At 40.0% G+C, this 17,140-nt stretch overlaps 1 pseudogene; it reads left to right on the top strand.

Annotated features, from left to right (window-relative positions):
* Positions 1-16,709: 16,709 nt before the first annotated feature.
* LOC118760566 (U2 spliceosomal RNA) lies at positions 16,710-16,831 on the top strand (annotated as a pseudogene).
* The last annotated feature ends 309 nt before the right edge of the window (positions 16,832-17,140 follow it).

The following is a 17,140-nucleotide window of genomic DNA, read 5'->3' as shown; positions in this document are numbered from 1 at the left end:
TGTAAGTGTCTTTTCAGTCTTACCTCTTTTGTTCTTATTAATAATTTTTTCTGGTTTTGTACCCTAATAGTTAAATTATGTGCTAATTACAGGTCAATTTCTGAGTCAAAGGTTATCAGAACCACAAAAGAATTCATAGCTATATTGACATTTGGGCAGCCCCCCCTTCAAGAAAAAAGTAATCTCTCCACATTGTATATCAGCATTTAAAGAATTTTCATAGAATCTGACCATTTAGAAGGTTCTTGGCAGAATCATAAGTATTCCTTGTTTCACTTCATTTTATCTTCTATTTTTTTATGTATTTATATGCCTCCGTAAGTTGTTTTAGAACAAGATTAGAAGTCATATGGAAAAAAAATAAGCCTTTTGTGCACCACCCAAGATAAAATATTAAATTTTATTTTCAGGTTTTTAAAAGTTATATATTTGAGAGATCTTTTTTTCTTTTTTAATTTAATTTTTATTAATCTTACTTGGTTAGGGTACAAAAGGCCAAGGGTTACAGGATGAAAGTGAGTAATACCATTGTTTCCACACTAGTATTATATTATCATTTTTTCCCCCTCTATCTGGGGTCAGGGGAAAGATAGATCTTCTATCTGCTTGTTCACTCCCTGAATGGCAACAGCAGCTTGGGCCATGATGAAGCCAGGAGCCCCAGAACTCAATCTGGGTCTTCCACAAGGATATAGGGAGCCAACAATTTGAGCCATCAGCTGCTTTCTCCCAGAGTGCAGACTGGCAAGAAGCTGAATAAGAAGCAGAGGCTGGACTCAGCCGCAAGCAGTAAGATACAGGCATCCCAGGCAGTCAGTGGCTTACCCTGCTGTGGCACAACACCCATCTTATTTTCAATTAAAAATATATGATCTTCATCTAAAACACCACATTTTGAAGTAGTTTCTACTTCATAAGAGTTGCAGGAACTCATGCATATCATTCACCTAGATGCCTTAGGTAATATTTAGCAACATTTTCTTCATAGTTATCTGTATATGTGTTTTTTTGGGGGGTGGGATTTATTTTATTGGAAAGGGAGATTTGCAGAGACAAGGAGAGACAGAAAGGTCTTCCATCCACTGCTTTGCTCCTCAAATGGCCACAATGGCTAGAGTTGAGCTGATCAGGAGCCACAGGCTTCTTCCAAATCTGCTGCATAGGTGCTTTCCTAGACCATAAGCAGGAAGCTGGATGGGAAATAGATCAGCTGGGACACAAACCGACATCCATATGGGATCCAGGTGCTTCACAAGGAGAAGGTTAGCCAGTTGAGCCATTTTTCCTAGTCCCTCTGTGTGTGTTTCTGAACCGCCTGAAACAACTATCAAAATCAGGAAACTGACTTGGAACCAAAACAGCCACCTCATTTACAAACCCACTGAAATGGTTCCAGTAATGCTCTTTTAAGAAGAAGGAAAAGAGAAACATTATTTTGGTCCAGATGTCAATTCAAACTTAATGTGTCGCATTTAATCATTACATGTCATGACTTTCCTTCAGATTGGCAGTTCCATAACTGTCTTTTGTGATCTTTGTATTTTCCAAAAGTACTGGCCAGGTTATTAAAAATTTGAGCTGAAATAACACTAAAGTGATACTCTGTTCCCAATATGTCGTTTCAGAAGGTATGTGTTGTCACTTTTCCTCTTTATAATTTATGGTGGCCTTGATCCTTTGATGAGGGTGGTGTCTGCTATGCTTTTCCACTGGACAATTAGTCTTTTCTACTGAAATTAATAACTTGTGTTGAAATAGGAATATCAATGCCATATTTCCTTATCAAACTATCCCCATTATAAAATTTATAAATCTTTCTTGCCTGATGGAATAATTGTGACTTGTTAATTCAATAATTCCTTGTACATTTATTAACTGGCATTCTACAAGGAAGAAAATTCCCTGAGCTGGTGTATTGTCTAGCAAGCTAATCCTTGACCTGCAGTGCCGCCATCATAAATCGGTGCTGGTTTGTGTCCCAGCTGCTCCACTTCCCATCCATTTCCCTGCTTGCGGCCTGGAAAAGCAGTAGAGGATGGCCCAACAACTTAGGACCCTGCACCCAGATGGGAGACCCAGATGAAGCTCCTGACTCCTGGCTTCAGATTGGCTAAGCTCTGGCCACTGTGGCTGTTTGGGCAGTGAACTAGTGGATAGAGGATTTCTGTTTCTCCTTCCTTCTATAAATCTGTTTCTTCAATAAAAATAAATCTAAACAAAAGAAGAAAAAGTTGCCTTCTCCTTTATTTGCATCAGTATGGCCTTCTTTTTTGTCAGTGTGTTTTAATCTATTACCATGATTGTTGTGATAGCTTTTCTCACATTTGCACAGAGAGCCCTTCTAAGCCCATTTCTGTGTGCTTTCAACAATTCCCTATAATTTTTGTTTTCCAGCTTTTCACTTAATGGCATAAGCTATCCCAGACTCACTTTTTCCTTGTCCTAGCCCCTGGGATCAGTCTTTTTTTTCTAAGGATCCTTAATTCTTTTTTAAATGTTTGCTCATTTGAAGAAGTTATACAGACAGAGGGAAAGACAGAGAGAGAGAGAGATCTTCCATCTGCTTGTTCACTCTGCAGACAGCAACAATGGCCAGGGCTAGAGCCAGGCCAAATCAGGAGCCAGGAGTTTCTTTAGGCTTCCCACATAGGTGCAGGGGCTGAACACCTGAACCTTTTCCCACTGCTTTTCCCAGGCCATTGCAGGTAGCTGGATTGGAAGTAGAGCATCCAGGACTCAAACTCGTGGCTATATGGAATTCTCGTATTGCAGGCAACAGCTTTACCCTCTATACCACAACAACAGCCACACTTAATTCCTTTCAGTAGAGAATAGTATTTGAAAACTAAGCTGAGGGCATGAGGTATGACTACTGATACTGACTGGAGCATCACTGTTTCAACAGTTTAGGGAAAACACATGTATGAGAATACCTATGTGCTGTAAATTTACACACACACACTCCTACATCTTTATTACACATTGAATCCCCTTCAAAATGAATAAAATAAACAGTGAGTATATGTGCTGCCAAAGTGAGCACAAAATAAGAGATGAGTATTTGGCCTAATGATTAGTTTGCTGGTTAGAGTGCCTGTCCCATTTAGAGTGGGTGGGTTCAAGTCCCAGCTTTGCTCCCACTTCCAGCTTCCTACAAGTGTAGACCCTGGGAGGCAGCAAGATTGAGATTCCAGTTGCTGACTTTGGCCTAGCAAGTGAACTAGCAGATGGAATCTCTGTGCTCTTGCTGTCTCAAATGAATAGGGGACAGTACTGTGATGTAGTAGGTAATGCTGCTTCCTTTGATGCCAACACCCCATCTGATTGCCAGTTGGTTTCCCATCTACTCAAGTTCCAATCCAGCTCCCTGCTGATGAACTGGTAAAAGTAGAAGATGGCCCAATTACCTGAGTCCCTGCCACCCACTTGAGAAACCCAGAAGAAGCTCCTTGCTCCTGACTTCGGCCTGGCCCAGCCCTGGCTCTGGCAGCCATTTAGGGAGTGAAGCAGTAGATGGAAGATGTGTGTGTGTGTGTGTGTGTGTGTGTGTGTGTGTGTGTGTCTTACTCTCCCTCCCAAATAAATAGTTCACATCAGTACTTCTTACTCCAGTTCCCCACAAGATTCATTCCAACGTCCACCTTTACCCATATTTATAATTCCTGCTAATGAAGAAACTGGTTCCATTTTACACTGTAAATAATTAATTCTTCCTTTGTCCTATATGCAATCAGTTTCCTACCCTGTCTTCTGTGACTCTGGCTGCTTTCTCAACCTCAACCATCTTCTTGGCTCTGATCAATCCTGATGTCCCATGAGTTCCAGCTGCCTCTACAGAAGGAAGAGAATGGGAAGAAACTCGAAATATTCTCTTTAAATATCCCTGGTTCACACCCACCCAGCTGTCACTTACTAGTTCCTATTCCTCTATGTTGAACTGTTCACAGCTCAGGAATTTCTTATCTTCATTAATGTAACAAAAAAATTGGAGCCTGTGGTGTGCATTGTAGATGCAGATTGAGTTAATGCCTTCAGTTCAGCATAGTGGAATGAAAGTGTTGAAAGCCCAGATCAGAATGTGTTGTGGAAGATGAACAAAGACTACCCAACGCAGCCTGGGCTACGATTCTGAAACGGTTCTCAGAACAGGTAGCACAAGGTGGGTCTTGAAGAACAGCTTGAGGTGGAAATAGGAATCAGGTAGAGGAATATAGGATGTACTAAAGAAAAAACTATTAATAGACGTAAAAGTAATTTGTTGATATGAGAAATGAGGTTGAAGAGGGAAATGGAAGCCTGATCTAGGTTAGAATTTGGGAGTCTTTATGTGGGTGAAAGCTATAGGTATAGATGAAGGCAGGGAAATTATAAGGAGGAGGTCAAAGACAAAATCCTGGAAAACACCAACATTGAGGAGGAGGCTGAAGAAGAAATGGAGTGGTGAGAGAGGCAGTTGGGAGCTCTACAGAAAGTGGTTATCATACCTGTAAAGGCTAAGGAGGGAACAGTCTGCAAGGTCAGTCAAATTAATTGTATTGAGAATTTCCCATTGTATCCTCTGGAGACTGTCTTCAGTGTACTTTTAATGAGATGGAAGAGACAAATCTCACTTCAGTGCTGTGAATAAACAGGAGTATATATATGTCCACATATAGTGTATGTCTGATCTGACTCCTTCCCCTTTCCCAACCATTGCATGATTACAACACAAACTCCTTCCCATTTTCTTCTGCTGTATCCTCAGTGGTTACTACTGTGTCTGAAATGGCAGAGGAGTCACTCAAGAGTTTGTGGAACAGTAACTCCATGTTTCAACCTATAGAGAGTGCTGGAAGAAATGTACAGTGGAGTGATATAAGAGAAGCCAAAAGAAAATCTCCAGGGAAGTAGTAGCCACACATTCTAATGTATAGAAAGAGCTCTCCTCTTTCAGACAACCCTGAGGAAAACTTGCTTGCTTTGTGTTCCTAACTACCTTTCTTATACATTCACAATCATTTTTAGCAGATGCACATGTAAAGGAGCATATGTTTAGTGTGAGAAAATGGGGACTATTTTGATTCCATCGAGCACAGTATTACAGGTATTGCTCTGTATCTTACCTTTTCTTACTAATACTGCTCATAGATATTGGAAATTATTGTATGATATTCAACAAAGGTCTTTCTTTTTTAATTTTATTTTATTGTATTGTATTGTTGTTGACAATCTTTACATAGTTAATTGCGGTTAAAACAAAAAGGTTCAGGGGGTATAGGGAAGTGGGTAATACTATTATGCCCATATTGTTTCCATCATGTATCTGAGGTAAAGGGGGATATTGAAGGAGAAGCCCCACCCGGTTTCCCGCCCCCGAGTCCCGGATGTCGGGCATGTTCTGAGATATTTGCTCGAGTGGTTTTAATAGTTCTCCAGTTATGAATCACTGCCAGTTTCGCTCGATGAGGCCGTCCACTGATTGATATGGTCCATCATAAAGTCTCCATTTGCCCCATATTTCGCTACCAACATATAGCTGAGATGAATGATTGACCTGTTCTGTCTTCTGTCTTTTCTTGGTTAGAGTTCTGAGTCCAGCAGTTCGATTGGGGAGATCTCCAAAGAAACCTTGAGGTATTCCCAGACCAGATTCTTGTATGTTCTAGCAAGCACAGGGCCCGGCACAGTCCATCACCCCGATCAGCTGGTGGTTTCAATTGCTGGGTTGGTTCTGTTTTCAGTCCCGACTTCCACTGGAACCAATGGGTGTTGCAGTCCAGTCTGGTTGTGCCCAGAACATACTCGGCCCTTATATCAACCAGTGGGAGCTGCAGCCTAGTCGGGGCGACCCACAATAACCCCCATCAGGCCCACCCCCTACCCTGGTTTGCCAGTATGTATAGCAGTAGACCAGTCTGCCCCCCATCCCATTTGGCTCTTGTACTTGTCAATGGGTATTAAAGCTTAGTTCCATCTAACCAACTCAACCATCCAGCCCTCATGGATGTTGTTGAGTGCCTCTCTGTCTAGCCACCTCAGCCCCCATCCTAGTTTTCATGCCGCCCGCGGGACTAGTGACCCGGGAAGGGGGAACCCACTTTTTCTCTCTCAGTCCCGGTTTCTGCACTCTTTAGGTGGTTCTGTGATTTGACTTGACAGAATTAGTCCCCAGTGCCAGCTTCTGCCAGCTGATGCTGTGGGCAAGCCCAAACATCCCTCACCCGCTCTAATTTATGCTTGCACCCGCAGGAATAATCAGCCCAGCCTGGCTTTTCCCTGATCTAGTCCACATGCAGCGCACAGGTGTTGTAGCCTTGCTTAGTCTGGTCTGTCTATCCCAGCCCATGCTCTCCAGTGGGAGTAGCTGTCCGGCGAGGGGACCAGCCCCTTAATCCCCTTGCCAGCTCTGCCCCTCCCTTCCTGGATCTCACGTGTGCTGGTTGGGTGCTGCAGTCAAATCCAGTACAGGCAACCTCACCCTGGCGTTCCATAGTGTGTACTGGTTTCAACAAAGGTCTTTCTAAAATTCACTTTTATTTTGCTAATCCTGTATTGGTGGAGTAAATTTATATTTCTCCAGCTCTCTTGTTATTACATAGCAGTACTTCAGTGAATAACATTGAGCATCTGTCAGGTCAACTTCTAACAGTGGAATCATTATATTAAAGGGTATGCATATAATTTTGATAGTTATTTCCAAATTTAATAGACATTTTAACTTTTTAATTTAGAAAGTCATCAAGCCTACATAAAGCAGAAGGAGTAGTATAAGTAACATTAACCTACGCTTCACAAAGGTGAAAACCTCTCAGGTTTTGCCTTAATTGTTCCCTCTGTGTGTGTGCATGTGTGTGTGTGAGTTGAAATTAAGTTGCAATAATTGAAACACTTTTTAAAATCCTGCATTGCCTAAAAATAAAGACACCCACTTTGGTTAGCGCACCCAAGAAATTTAAGATTAACAAAATAACACTAATCCATAATCCATGTACAAACTTTCCAGATTATTCACTAGTTTCCTTTAGAGCTTAGTTCTTGTGGTCCATGATCCAAAAATCAGGATCAAAGATCATGCATTCATTTACTTCTTCTGTCTCTAGTTTCTTTTTCACTGTTTTTTCATCATTCATGATATATTCATTTTGAGCAATATAGACAAGTTGTCCTGTATAATGGCCTGTATTTTGGATTTGTCATGTTGTTTCCTCATAAATTCTGGCTTAAACATTATTTTTGGCAAGAATATTGCATCAGTTATTTTCATTGTGCATCACACAAGGAGGTATGTGATCACACTGTGTCTCACTGGAGATGCCAAATGTAGTCACGTGATCAAGATCTCATTACTATAAAATTGTCTTTCTCCTCTTCATAATTAATAATAAATAATTACTGTAAAAATGTTACTATGTGAATGTCCTGGTCTCCAAATACTTTTACCCTTATTGAATCAGTTTTTAAGATGGTGGCTGCAAAGCTATGGTTTCTTAATTCTGTCATTTCACATTGATTAGCGAGTATAGTTCTGGTTACCTAGGGTTAGGGTTAAGGTTACTTTCTTTGAAGTTGATCCCCCTTCTTTACACATTGCACTTCAAATTCTTTTTTGAGTAAGTTATGCCAGGTGTTATAACCTGCTAACATTATGATAGCGGTGCAAGAGTAAACTGATCAATGGGACAAAGAAGAAAGTCCAGAAATGAACCTAAATGTATGTGAAAATTCAACATTATAATGAACCAAATTACTAGGGGAAAGATGGATTTAAAAAATAAATAAATGCTATGACTTCGACAACAGAAAAGAGACTATTTTGAAGAAATGAAAATAAAAACAAAGCAAAAACCACTAAGGCACATGGGATGCAGCGAAAACAGTATGGAAAGAGTTACTGATCTTACAATTTACATCGCTGGCTCCTGGATCATACAGTGATGTCATTTTGCGCAAGAGGCTTTTGTGTTTTCTTTTTCATTTCTTAACCCATGCATCGGTTATTTAGGAGCGCGTTTTTTGACTCCAAGGTGTTGTAAATTTCTTGTTTCAAATTCATACCTGTTGAGTTTGTTTCATGGCTTCTCATTTAAGGGAATGTGTAGTGACAGCGTAATAGAGACTATCATATTCAGATGTGAAGATACAATGCAGTATGCATCCCTACTTCTAAATCAAAGATGGACTCCCAGTGAAACCGTGGACATATCTAAACAATAGGATGCTGGATTGTTTGACATTATCTGTACCAGCAATGTCAGGGAACACTTAAATAACAGACAGATGGAATTATGACTGCCTATTTATTGTAATACTATGGGGGAAATCAGTCAGGGGGCGGGAACTTGCAGAATGGGTAGGGAAATCGCAGACCCTATGGAATTGTACCACAAAATTCAAAATAAAAATTTAAAAAAATGTGAATGGAGATGAAAATAAAAAAATAAAAACAGAATACAAAAAAAATGTTGTTGGGATAACTGAACAGCTATTTAAATAATAAGAAAATGTGGTTCCATACTTCACATTTTACTGCAGGATAAACTTCAAATGGAACAAAATGTGAGAGATAAAATCATACAAACATTAGCAGAAAGCAAGGATTAACTCTAAAGTAGATAAAAATTCTCAGTATTTAGAGGGGAGAAAAGGCTAGAAATCTCAAGAGAGTAATAGAAAAAAAACAGATGGATACAAGGTCACAGGAGAAAATGACCTTTAGCATATGAAAAGATACTTAACTATATAGATTGCAAGAGAGACACAAATGTGTTTATGCAATCAGCTGGATCATCTGGATCAGTTAGGGGGGTGAGAGTTGGGGCAATGCTAGACTGTTAGGTTTTCCTTGAAACACTCATGGGCTTTCCCTTTTATAGCACTTGTCTTACTTGTAGTTGTCGTATTTACTCCATGGCTATCTTGCATACTAGCTTAGTAGATATGAGAATAGTGCCAAGCTTCTCTTGTTCACACTGGCATCCACAGCATCATGCAACAAAGTGAAGTGCAGTTAGCATTTGTCACGGATGTGGCCTACATGAATGAATGAAGAGGTAGCAAGGACTAGTGTCTAAATTTGTTCTCTTTGATTCACCTCTTTTCTCTTTCAGTTTTTTCCTAGTTTCCATAGCAAAATTTATTTCCTGTTCTCCTAATTTCCACCTTGTCTCCTTTTGTTAACTAAAGTAAAAGCTTTAGGATGGCCCATGCACTGAATAACTCAGGTCTAGATAAGAAATTTTTAAAGTGAAATTTCCAGAGAAGTGTTTGCAATGCCCTATTTTTTTCTATTTCTGTAATTATTTTCTCATGCATCTAAACAAGCTGAGAAATAACTTATTTCTAAAATCATTTCCAAACAAACAAAAAATCTAGAATAGATAGAGAACAAGGAAAGCTTAGAATCAGACAGGAAACGGTCAGCGTAGATTCACTTATACCTTACTAGGTGGGACACAAAGATTAGTTACTCCTCACTAGGGCATTGAAGATTTCTCTGCACACCCCTCCTAAAACTGTTCTGCACCTCAACTGTTGACATATGTCTTGTTGGAGTTATAAGCCAGTCTAGACTACCCCCCCAAAAAAAAGCCAGGTTCAGCAAAATTATGCTTCAACGCTATAAAATGCTAAATATTATAATGAAAATAGACACGAGACAGCTGAATAGTACCCTATAGCCATTTTAAGATGTATAGCAGCCGGTTGTATATAAACTAAAATCGAAATGTCAATGAAGTAGTCACAGGATGTGGTTAAGAACTTTCATTTTTAACATATTGGTTACTCAATACTATGCCAATTAATTCCATAATGTTATAAATTGTTGCTGACGTTATGTTGGAGCTTTTAATTGATCGGGATGATACTCTGCCGGCTCTACCTTCAGACCAAAGAAGGTCTCCCCAACAAGCCGTTGAACTTATCTGGACAATAAGATGCTGGACTCTATGCTTGGTTTATGCTTGCAATGAAAGAATCTTGACTGAATTTGAACTGTAATACTGCAACAAGGTGGAGGAATCCACCATGGGGGGAGGGTATGGGGAGGGGTGGGGGGAATCCCAGTACCTGTAAAACTGTGTCACATAATGCAATGTAATTAATAAAAAAATAAAATAAAATCATTTCAACTTTTGTTTTAGCTAAATTGTGAAAATAACTTCCTATATTTCTGTTACATTCCTACAGTTTTACCTTCACTTTAGCAAGTCAACTTATAATTCTAACCACCATACATTTTTTTTTAAGAAAATGTATTCTAGAGAACAATTAGCAAAAAAAAAAATCTATAAATATTTGAAATGTGACACATTTACATATATTGGGAGTTACATGTTTATGAATACCCAGTGACTGGATTTGTTAATAAATCTTTTTTCTTTTTCTTTTTTTAACTGTATCAATTTTATTTTTGATAATTTTTACATATTTGATTAGGGTGCGAAGGGTCAAGGGATAGAGGAAAGTGAATGAGACTATTGTTTCCACATTCTTTTTCCCTTCCTGCATCTGGGGGGAGGGAGGTGATAAAGGGTTCTCCCCCTTGGGCTGCTCCCAGACCCAGGTCTCATGCATGCCAGCGGGTGCTTGTCCCTTACCTGACATGCCCCATCCATCTTGGCCTTTGTATGAGCTGGTGTGGCCCAGCCTACCCCACATCTGTTTTAGGGTACTCATGCAGGTGCTGCAGGCTGGACCTGCCCCACTTGTTCCCAGGCCCAGTACCAGTGAGAATCGATGAGTTCCATGGTCACGCCTAGCTCAGCCCACCACCATTCCAACTCTCAGCATAACCAGTGGGACTTGTAGTTCCATAGGGTTGGGCCAACATATCCCCCACAGAACCCACCCCTGGACCTGGTTCTCTTGTATGCTGGTTGGTGTCATGGCCCAGTCTAATGTGGCCCATGCCCTGATCCGACACTCACTGTCAGGTACTGGGATCTAGCCCTGCCAGACATGCCCCCAGCCATAGATTGTGTGTGCACTAGTGTGTGGTGGTCAGCCATGTTTCATGCTAACAAGCCCAACCCAGGACTCCCACGTGGGCTGGTCTATCAGTTTGACCCATAAAGATTGTCAGGTCTCTCCCCTTCAAACCACCAGGTCTCAGTCCACTCACTTACCTGCAAGTACAGTGGCCCTGTCATTAGATGTCCCTCAGGATTCATTCCTCACCTACACGTACAGTGGTCTTATCCATGGATGTCCCTAGGCAATTGTTGATAGCCCCAAGACCCCAGAGCTTGTCACTAGGCAGTCAGCAGGTGAAGTCCAGTGCCAGAAGTTCAGGACCTTCTCCCTGCCTAGCAAAAGTGGATGGGGAGCTATGATCCCCAGCAGGAAGCCTGGCCTTGCACGGGTTCCCCCAGCCACACCCATGGGCTATGCGGTATCCAAACACCCACACCACTGCTCAGACTTACCTGGATTCTTGTTAATAAATTCTTGAGCAATTATGCTTTTTATACCACTAGAAATCCTTGATGTCTTTTTCTATTATGTTTCACTTTTAAGGTATAGAATAAAGCCTTCGTTATAAGTTGATTTACACCTCAGAAGCTGAATGAGTCACTTGATTTCACAAACCCAGTAAAAATAGGCTTTTCCCCAGTCACTGTAAAAGAAGTCTCTTGGTGGTGGATCCTATTTTTTCAAATAAAGTAACTGTAGATTGATCCAATAAGTGTTACTTAGAAATGTTGCTCAATTGAAAGACACTATAGAAAAATCATGAGTTTCGGGCTAAAGGAGCTTAAATCTGCCACAAATCTGTTTTCATACTATCTTTGTTGGTATTTAGGAGCTTGGATAGCCTCTATAAATAGCAGCCATTTTGCAGCTGTTTATTACAGCAAAACAACATTTTACAAGTTTTTCCCTAAGACTTTCATGAATGTGAATACACAAATCAGAAAAACTAAAGTTTTGGGGTTAAAATCTATGTAACAAATCTTCAATAAAGTACTATGTGGTAATTAGAAAATGCACGAAAACAAATAAGAAAAAGGACTCAAATTTTAAAATGAGTTAAAAATCCCCATAATTACACCAGGCAGAGAGAGCTCAATTACATGTTTGTAAAAGCTTCTATATAATTGAACTCATACTCTACATGCAAGATTTTAGCTTACGAAAGCACTTCAACACAGAGTAGTTTTTTAAAGAAATGCATTATCATCCAGGGTAGAAGAGTTTCAGGGATTAACATGCTGCTATAGGAAAACTGTTTGAAAATTGTGAGTCTGAAAATGAATAAATAGACGTCCTGTGTTGATTACCTGCAGATGTCAGTGTGGATCTGAATGTGAGTCAATAGTTTGCTCCAGGATGTGGGGGGACAGTTGAAGGCTAGTGGTGAACCATTTGCTTATTAAACAAACACCAGTTTAGATTGGATGAGAAATGTGAGCTTGAAGGGCCTCAAGTCTGTGTAATGCCTTTTTACAAAATTTAGATAGGAATGGATATGTTGTCTAGGCATATAGTGACTGAAGTTTATATACTCTGGTTCACACCCCATGATTGTTGGACTAGTCGTCCTTAGATTAGTCATAGTGCTAGACCAGTGACATCACTATCACTGGACTTGTTAAATACCACTTCAAACCAGATGGTAAGTTGGAAGATAAATTATGAACTGGTTTGGTTTACTTCATGCTGCTCTCGCTTACTTACACACAAAGTTTAAAACAGATTAATTCTGGCACTAAGAGAGCCATTGCTTCCTGATGCTTCATTTCTTTACTGCATGATTCTTGCTCTTTGAGACATGAAAAGTCAGCGTTTATTAGGCTAGGAAGCTGTTAGAGAGACTTGCAATGGTTCATTATGTCAAAAAACTGTTTTCTCTGGGGCCACAACATAAATTTGTCATCTGTTTAACTATAATTTGATACATGTATATGTGTGTGTGTTTGTGCATGTGTGTATATAAATTATTGGTAGCTTATGTTTACCTAGCAACAGAATCTGTCGGGCAGAAGGCTGTGGGAAAGGAGTTCTGGAGAAGTGCATTTAGTTTTCTTCGACTTTTCTTCAAATGCAAGAAAGGCAGATTTGCTGGCCCAAACAAGCTTCCTTTTGATAGTATTGTACTTCAAATTGCCTAGTAAGTAGTCACTTTGGGAGGGTTTTTTTTTTTTTTTTCTACTTTGATTATCTTGTATATAACTACATGTCCCTTGAACTTTGCTTTCCTCTTGGAAGCAAATTTCATACAAATCATGGGCGAAAAACTGCCTTGACCTTGTAGCAGTAAAGGATCACCGAGTGTTGGAAGAGCACCATCTCTCCTACAGAAATTTCTCCCGTTTTCTCCGTGTTCTTATTGCCATCTGGGGACTGGCATTTCAAGAATATTGCTTAAGTCCTATGGTCTTATAAGTTAAATGTAACATAATTAAGCATCTTGCACAGCATTATCTGCATGACTTTAATTTTTGTTTGGTACGTTTAACCATATTCACTTTCCCAGCTTTGTAAGCAGCAGAGTATTAAGTATGCTTAAAGGCAAAAAAAGAAGAAAGTGAGTTCTGATTTGCCTTAATGTTAGTTACAGACATCACATACTACTCGCGGTTACAGTGTACTTTGTGCATTAATTTTGAGAAGGGAAAGAGAGCATTGTCCAGTTAACTTCCTTCACACAACAGCAAGGTGTAAATTGCTTCAGGCTGACTGTGTGATATTGCCCGTGTGAAAGTGACCGGTTTTCCATTATGAACTAGAAGTATTGCATAGCTCACTGTGTAGATGCAACAAAATAGTTCTTAACACACTCCCCATCCTCAAGAGAGAGAGAGAAAAAAAGAAACGAAATGGAAAGAGATATCATAAGAAAAACCCAGCAAAATTACCGTATAGACAAAATGCTTCTGACCAGAACTGTCCCATGTCTTTTTACCTTAGTTTTTGTTTCTGCGACTTTTGAGTTTCCAACTCCTCACATGCTCAGAGTTCTTACACTGCAGCCTTTTAGACAAGGACAGCTCACTTCTTGCAGGATCAGATGGCCCCTGTGCTATTGTAAGAGACTCAGGTTTAGGTTGGACGACACAGATTTCGCTACATCACAAGGAGCATTCATTGACAATATAAACATTTATTCTTGGTGTTCTTCCAGTAACACCAGTCCTGTAGGTGAGAAATTAGCTGTTTGTGCTGTGAGATTGAGACTCATTTTCACAGAGCAGCAGATAGTTAAAGGCAAAGAAAAGAAAAGTTCAGCAGACACAGCACTGTGTTTTCAGGACAGGGGAGTGTCAGTAGATGTAGGCTAAAGAATCCCGGAGGAGTAAAGGATCAAGGAGGGAAGGTTCTTACTTTATTTAAACAATAATCCAGCAAGGATAGAGAGAAGAAATCACAGTTGAGTGGGAACTGGAAAAGAATTAAAAAAAAAAAAAAACACCCTCAAAACCCTGGCTGGCTTCATTTCTGTGAAGAAAGTACAGAAGACATGTTGTAAGGGACCAAGGAAGGAATATAGCATTCATCCTGTAAGTTTGGCAACAATATAGAAAATGGTGGCTAAAAGAGAAGGATGGCTACTTTTAGAGCAGTTGTTTATGTTGTCAGTGATGGTGATGCAGCTGTGTGCTTGGGAATTAAAGACATTAGGAAATAGGAAAGAAGTCAGAGGACCCTATGTGCAGGAGAACTTTGTGCAGTGATGGAAATGTGCTACACTTGTGCTACCACAGTCACCAGGCTCGCGACGTAACTATTGAGCATGTGAAATGTGGTTAAGCGAAATCGAGAAACAGAATTTTTGGTTTTATTTCATTTTAATTGATTTATATGTCTTTATAAACAGGTTTCTTCTATTTCATATGTAGAGTTCTAAGAAAACCACACATCCCTCCTTCTTCCAATCACCCTCTTTCCCTCCCTTCTTTTCATTCATTTTTGTAAAGACATAATTTTAACCCACTCTATAATCACGGGCTTAATTTGCCACTAACTGTTGCATTCAAGTAAAAGCTGAGAAGACCTCGTTCCACAGGAATATAAATAATGGTAAAAACGAGATGACTGCTTCATTCCTGTATACTTTTTTGCGTTCTATATTAACTGCCTAAAATCAGAGAAAACATATATTTGTCTTTTTTTTAACTGACATATTTCACTAAGCATAATGGGTTCTAATGTGTCCATTCAGTTGCAAAAGTCAGAATTTCATTCATTCTTATGGTTCTGTAGGTCTCCCACAAGCCATCCCCACTGCCTCCCAGGGTTTGCACTAAGCAGGAAGCTGGGGTCAGGAGATAAAGCCGGGTATTAAAGCCAGGTACTCTGTTATGGGACATTGGCACCTTAATCTGATTTTTAACATCTAGAGCAAATGTCAACTCCTGCTTGCTCTCATCTTATTTTCAAAGTTGGGGACAGCTCATTCATCCATCTGCAGTGTAGTGGGGAAGCTTCCCTGTTTGTACAACAACTAATTCCAGTAATTCCACTGCTATTTATCATAATTTCTAGATGTCCTTGAGAGGGAAGCTAGGAGCTAGATGCTTCTTAAGATTTATCTGTCTGGGCCCGGAGGCGTGGCCTAGCGGCTAAAGTCCTCGCCTTGAAAGCCCCGGGATCCCACATGGGCGCCGGTTCTAATCCCGGCAGCTCCACTTCCCATCCAGCTCCATGCTTGTGGCCTGGGAAAGCAGTTGAGGACGGCCCAATGCATTGGGACACTGCACCCACATGGGAGACCCGGAAGAGGTTCCAGGTTCCCGGCTTCGGATAGGCGCGCATCGGCCCGTTGCGGCTCACTTGGGGAGTGAATCATCGGATGGAAGATCTTCCTCTCTGTCTCTCCTCCTGTGTATATCTGGCTGTGATAAAATGAATAAATCTTTAAAAAAAAGATTTGTCTGTCTGTCTATCTATCTATCCATCTATTATCTATCTAAAAGGCAGAGCTACAGAGAAAAGGGGGAGAGGGAAAGAGTTTTCACCCGCTCCTTCATTCCCCAAATGGCCACAATGGTCAAAGCTGCACCAAGCAGAAGTCAGAAGCCAGGAGCTTCATTGGGGTCTTCAACATAGTTGCAGGACCTCAAGCACTTGGGCCATCTTCTGATGCTTTCCCAGAGAAATAGCAGGGAGCTGGATTAAAAGAGGAACAGCCAGGATTTGAACTACAACCCACTGGGGATGCTGGAATCTCAGATGACAACTTAACTCACTATGTCACAATGCTGGCCTCTTGAGGATACTTATTGCTGTGTAGATCCTGTTTGTGTAAAAAGAAAAAAACATGAAAAAAAAAATCAGCAGTTAGGAATGGAAAGTGGTCAGCTAGTTTTTTTCAATATGTTAACAACATTAAATAGTTATGAGCTGAAGAGATTTTTTTCAAAGAATTTGATAACAGCTTAAAATCTCAATTTTTAAATAGAACCCTCTCACCAAATTAAAAATTTTTAACTTCAGAAAAAAGTGCACAATTGGCTAGCTAGTTAATCCTATGGGTATTTCTGAGTAAGTCTTGGATTCTTGCTTTTATTGCAGCCTAATGCTCTTGGACAAGACTGATTTTTGTGTCAGAAGCCATGATGAGTAACTCTGATAAGAACTGTTTCTTTAACATTAAGATTTAAACTAAGAACATTGTTTTTCATTTAATACATTCCAATGGTCACAAAGGGCCAGCATATCATCTTTATTCTCTACAGTTCCAGTTGTGATTTTAAAGAGAAATAAAGCCGTTATTAGAAACTCATCTTATCGCTTCTCGGCCTTTTGGCTAAGATCAAGTGTAGAATCTCATCTTGCCAATATCAGGCAATTGTCCTGCCAGGCGTTCTATTAAGAAAGGTGATCTGCTATAAAAATATCAAGACATTCTCCCAATTTAAGCCCTGGTACCCGAGTAAATCAACCAAACTGAGTAACCTCAGACGCTATAACCAACTGAAATGTTCAAAGATGAGAATAAAATCTTTGAAAGTTATAAGGAGTAATTGGTCAATTTCAGAATTTCAGCGCATTCAGGCATTTAAAAAGTGTCTTCCAAGAACACCTGATTTTGATAGGCAGGTAGAAAAAGCAGAATGAAATACAAATCTGGGGTTTCTAGCATTTTGAGAATAATTGGATGCTAAGATTTGTGGTAAGATACTGGTGTGATTAGGTTTTTGCTTTGCTTTTGTTTAGC

The sequence above is a fragment of the Ochotona princeps genome, chromosome X (assembly GCF_030435755.1).
Source record: "Ochotona princeps isolate mOchPri1 chromosome X, mOchPri1.hap1, whole genome shotgun sequence".
Taxonomy (NCBI): domain Eukaryota; kingdom Metazoa; phylum Chordata; class Mammalia; order Lagomorpha; family Ochotonidae; genus Ochotona; species Ochotona princeps.
The sequence above is the reverse complement of the archived record's forward strand: the minus strand, read 5'-3'. Positions and strand labels throughout refer to the sequence as shown.